The sequence below is a fragment of the Symphalangus syndactylus genome, chromosome 8, assembly GCF_028878055.3.
Source record: "Symphalangus syndactylus isolate Jambi chromosome 8, NHGRI_mSymSyn1-v2.1_pri, whole genome shotgun sequence".
Taxonomy (NCBI): Eukaryota; Metazoa; Chordata; class Mammalia; order Primates; family Hylobatidae; genus Symphalangus; species Symphalangus syndactylus.
The window spans coordinates 61,847,113-61,853,184 of NC_072430.2; positions in this window are offsets into that span (position 1 = coordinate 61,847,113).

Genomic DNA, 6,072 nt, shown 5'->3' on the forward strand with positions numbered 1-6,072 from the left:
CTTAGGAGCTTTTCAAGGGACAGTAAAATTGTTTGAGAGCTACGAAAATCTATTGACTCCAAACATTTTTTTTAATTCCAAAACTGAAATCAGTGAATTTGATTAAATGTCTATAAAATATCAACTAATCAGGCTGGGCGCAGTGGCTCATGCCTGTAATCCCAGCACTTTGGGAGGCCGAGGCGGGCGGATCACGAGTTCAGGAGATCAAGACCACCCTGGCTAACACAGTGAAACCCCGTCTCTACTAAAAATACAAAAAAAAAAAATTAGCCAGGCGTGGTGGCGGGCGCCTGTAGTCCCAGCCACTCGGGAGGCTGAGGCAGGAGAATGGCGTGAACCCGGGAGGAGGAGCTTGCAGTGAGCCGAGATTGCGCCACTGCACTCCAGCCTGGGCGGCAGAGCGAGACTCCGTCTCAAAAAAAAAAAAAAAAAAAATCAACTAATCATAAGCAATTCAATTCTTAAATTGTTACATATAAATTATATTTAATGTAGAATGTAGGTTCATTTTAATATTGTCTATGAGGAGGCCAGGCATGATGGCTCACGCCTATAATCCCAGCACTTTGGGAGGCCAAGGTTGTGGGGGGATTTCTTGAGCCCAGAAGTTAAAGACTAGCCAGGGCAACCTAGCAAGACCCTCAGCTCTACAAAAATTTTTGTTTTAATTTCCAGCTAATTTTTTAAAATTTTGTGTAGAGATCAGGGTTTTCACCTGTAGACAGGTGTGTGGTACACACCTGCAGTCATAACTAATACTTAAGAGGCTGAGGTGGGAGGATTACTTGAGCCTGGGAGGTTGTGGATGCAGTGAGCCGTGATCACACCACTGCACTCCAGCCTGGCGTGTCTCAAATATATATTATATGTATATATGTGTGTATATATATATATATATATATATTTTTTTTTTTTTTCTGTGAGGAGTGACAGGTCCTCTTAAAATAAGAGTTAAAGGCATATTTTCCATAGAGTTGACCTCTGTTCAAGACTCTTCATGACCACGCATACGCACTCCTGTCTTAACATTCTTTTAAAGATTCTAATAACAATACTTCACACTTGCAAAGTGGTTAGTAAAAGTTTACGTATGGCCAAGCACAGTGACACATGTCTACAATCCCAGCACTTTAGGAGGCCAAGGCAGGTGGATTGCTTGAGCCCAGAAATTCAAGACCAGTCTGAGCAACAAGGCAAAACCCCATCTCTATAAAAAATACAAAAAATTAGCTGGGCGTGGTGGCACAAGCCTAGAAGCCCAGCTACTTGGGAGGCTAAGGGAGGAGGATCACCTGAGCCTTGGATGTCGAAGCTGCAGTGAACTGTGATTGTGCCACTGCACTCCAGCATGAGCAACAGAGTGAGGCCTTATATCAAAAAAAAAAAAAAAGTTAACATATACTCCTATTTAAATCATTTAATCTTTACAACAGTAAATTGAGAAAGAAAAGAATGAATTGGATAAAGTAGTTTTTTGGTTTTCTTTTTTTTGCCAAAGTATAAAATATTATAAATTCCAAAGCAAAAAAAAAAAAAAAGTCAGAATCAAAACAGATAACCACCACAGTTCAAAAGAAAACAAACTACTGATCTGAAATGGTCTGTGTAAGCCTTTGGTAAGGGACAGTACATAGCAAATGACTCCATAGTCAGACGCTCTGGGATGAGTTACTCAACCTCTCTGTGCCTCAGTATCCTCAACTGTAACATGGACACAAAAGAGTATTTATCTCATCAGGTTGTTAAGACATTTAAATGAGTTCATATATGTGAAACACTTAGAATAGTGTGTGGTACATAGTAAGAGCTGAATAAATGCTAGCAATTAACTGTTAGTCAATCAAACCATAGCAATCTTTGATTCCCAGAAATAGAATAACTTAAGATTTTGGGCCAGGCGCGGTGGCTCACGCCAGTAATCCCCAACACTTTGGGAGGCCGAGGCAGGCAGATCACCTGAGGTCAGGAGTTCGAGACCACCCTGGCCAACATGGTGAAACCCCATCTATACTTAAAAAAAAAACAAAATGCAAAAGTTAGCTGGGCGAGGTAGTGCATGCCTGTAATCCCAGCTATTCGGGAGGCTAAGGTGGGAAAATTGCTTGAACCCGGGAGGCAGAGACTGCAGTGAGCCGAAATTGCACCACTGCACTCCCGGCCTGAGTGACAGAGCAAGACCCTATCTCAAAAAATAATTTAAAAAAAAAAAAAAAAGATCTTGTATAAATCTCAAACAACTAAAACACTTACAAAACAATCACTAATACTATATTTTGAAACATTTTACCTGGAAACAATCTCAAACTTACAAAAAGTCACAGGAATAAAAATAATGTAAGGAACATTGGTACACCTTTTACCCAAATGAGCTTATTAACATTTTATTCCTCTATCATTTGCATGGCACATCACTGCAAATTTGTGTCTCTACTTATAATTTTGATGTTTTTGTTTTCTCTTGTAAAGTAACAAATTACCACAAATTTAGCAATTAAACGCCAACTTATAAGCTTGCAGTTCTAAGACATCTGAGTATAGCATAGCCAGCTTCTTTGCTTAGGGTATTTACAAAGCTAAAACCAACATATTAGCCACGCTAAGCTCCTTTCTGGAAGCTCTGGGAAGAATCCACTTTCAAGCCGATTCATGATTGATGTCAGTCATAGGACTGAGGTCCCCATTTCCTTGCTGGCTGTCAAATGTGGGCCACTCTAAACTCCTTGAGGCACCCACATTCCTTCCAATATGATTTTTATTTTTTTAATTATTACTTTAAATATTATTATTACTTTTTGAGACAAAGTCTCATTCTGTTGCCCAGGCTGGAGTGCAGTGGCGCAAACATGGTTCACTGCAGCCTTAACCTCCTGGGTTCGAGTGATCCTCCCACCTCAGCCTCCCAAGTAGCTAGGACTACAGGTCCATGCCACCACACCTGGCTAATTTTTTTTTAATTTTTTGTAGAGATGAGGTCTCACTATGTTGCCCATGCTGCTCTCAAACTCCTGGACTCAAGCAATCCTACTGCCTTGGCCCCCCAAAGTGCTGGGATTACAGGAGTGAGCCACCATGCTCTGCCCACATTCTTTCCAATATGGCCCCATTTATCTTCAAAGCCAGCAATGAAAAATCTCCCTCATGGCAAATCCTTTTCAGATTTTGACTCTCTCTCCCAAAGAAGAGCCAGTTCCCTCTAAAGGCTCACCTGATTAGGTCAGGCTTACCCAAGAAAAGCCTGGATACTCTTTCTCAAAGTCAAATGATTTGGGACCTTAATTACATCTGTAAAGTGCGTGCATAGCAGCACTTAGATTGGTATTTGAATAACTGGGAGAAGGTATGTATATATTAGGGATAGGAATTTAGGGGGCATCTCACTATTCTGCCTACCACATATGATGAGAGACTTTATAAGTCTATGTGTAAGACTGGTAGGGCTGCCACAACAAAATACTACAGCCTGTCATTGCTTAAACAACAGAAATTTATTTTCTCACAGTTCTGGAGGCTGGAAGTCCAAGATCAAAGCGTCAGCAGGGCTGGTTTCTCTTGAGGCTACTCTCTTTCATTCGCAGATGGATGCCTTCTCACTGCATCCTCACCTGGCCTTTTTCTCTGTGTGAACATCCCTGGTGTCTCTGTGTGTCCAAATTTCATCTTCTTGTGAGGACAACAGTCAGATCAAATGAGGGCTTCAACATATAAATTTTGGGGGGAAACAATTCAGTCTATAACAGTCTAATAACAAAATTAAGAGCTAATATTTGAGCTACTAGGCAGGTACTGTGCTAAAAAAAATGTGTAGGTTATCTCCACACAAACCTTTAGATTAAATTAAATACCATCGCGTAAGCAATTATATGAAATTCCAATCTCATCAAAATGTTTCCTTTATTCATAATTAGAAATTCCGTAAGACTCGTTGTGATTTGATTCTTAGAATGAGCTGTCTCTACTATAATGTGCTTCCTATGCTACGTTCTAAGGTCAGTTTCCTTCATCCATCCAGTTTTACTGAGGAGATAAACTTGGTACAGAGACATTAAAATTAGTTATCAAAATTCTTGCTCTCAGAGAACAAAATCTAGTAAAAAAGATGTATTTTATGTCTGCCTGTGTTCATTTTTTTTTTTTTTTGAGACAGAGTCTCATTCTGTTGCCCAGGGTGGAGTGCAGTGACACGATCTGGGCTCACTGCAACCTCGGCCTCCCAGGTTCAAGCAATTCTCCTGCCTCGGCCTCCTGACTAGCTGGGATTACAGGCGCACACTACCATGCCCTGCTAATTTTTGTATTTTAGGTATAGATGGGTTTTCACCATGTTGGCCAGGCTGGTCTTGAACTCTTGACCTCAGGTGATCCACCTGCCTCAGCCTCCCAAAATTCTGGGATTACAGACATGAGCCACCACACTCGGGCATCTGTACATTTTTATATATCTTATATTAAAAGCGTCAATTATAGGCCAGGCACGGTGTCTCGTGCCTGTAATTCCAGCACTTCGGGAGGCCAAGGCAGGTGGATCACCTGAGGCCAGAAGATTGAGACCAGTCTGGCCAACAAGGTGAAAACCCATCTCTACTAAAAATACAAAAATTAGCTGGGCATGGTGGCAGGCACCTGTAATCCCAGCTACTCGGGAGACTGAGGCACAAGAATTGCTGGAACCTGGGAGGCAGAGGTTGCAATGAGCCAAGATCTCACCACTGCACTCCAGCCTGGGTGACAGAGCAGACTCCGTCTCAGAAAAGAAAAGAAAAAAGATATCAATTATGTTTATAAAATCGTTCTACACAGTTAAGCTCTTATGCAGGCACTGAAAATTAAAATAATGATTTCGGGAAAGAGAAACCCTCTCTGAATGTTTTGCGTTATTTTTGTGAGATTTCCTCAACCCTAACTGTGCAGCAACACACTGTTTTGTATGTGGCTTTAGACGGAACGCTCAGTGATCGGAGAAAAAACACGTGGGATTTGACTGTGAGAAGTAATGATAATGTAAAAATACTACACCTGACTAGGTAAGGTGACTCATTCCACTCACTCTGCTCAAGAGAAAAAAAACATCCCTGGCGGAATGCGGTGGCTCATGCCTGTAATCCCAGCATTTTGGGAGTCTGAGGCAGGAGGATGGCTTGAGACCAAGAGTCCAGGACCAGCCTAGGTAACATACCGAGACCTTGTCGCTACTAAAAATAAAAATTATAAAAATAAAATTAGCCAGGCGTGGTGGCACCCGCCTGTAATTCCAACTGCTAGAGAGGCTGAGGCAGGAGCTTGAGTCCAGGAGGTCGAGGCTGCAGTGAGCTATGGTCGCCTGTCACTGCACTCCAGCCTTGGGGACAGAGTGGAAACCTAGTATTTAAGTTTCTTTAAAAAACGGCTGGGTGCAGTGGCTCACGCCTGTAATCCCAGCACTTTGGGAGGCCGAGGCGGGTGGATCACCTGAGGTCAGGACTTTGAGACCAGCCTGACCAACAAGGTGAAACCCAGTATGTACTAAAAATACAAAAATTAGCAGGTCATGATGGTGCGCACCTGTAATCACAGCTACTTGGGAAGCTGAGGCAGGAGAATAGCTTGAACCCAGGAGACGGAGGTTGCAGTGGGCCAAGATGGCACTGGGCAAAAGAGTGGGATTCCATCTCAACAACAACAACAAAAATCCCTTTTTTAGGCCGGGCGCGGTGGCTCACGCTTGTAATCCCAGCACTTTGGGAGGCCGAGGCGGGCGGATCACGAGGTGAGGAGATCGAGACCATGGTGAAACCCCGTCTCTACTAAAAATACAAAAAATTAGCCGGGCGTGGTGGCGGGCGCCTGTAGTCCCAGCTACTCGGAGAGGCTGAGTCAGGAGAATGGCGTGAACCCAGGAGGCGGAGCTTGCAGTGAGCCGAGATTGCGCCACTGCACTCCAGCCTGGGTGACAGAGCAAGACTCCGTCTCAAAAAAAAAAAAAAAAAAAAAAAAAAAAATCCCTTTTTTTTCTCACTTTCCATGCATTTGCACCGGGAATTTCTCTCCTGGAAGCAAAGACCACATTGCAAGTATCGAAGGAAATCAAATCTG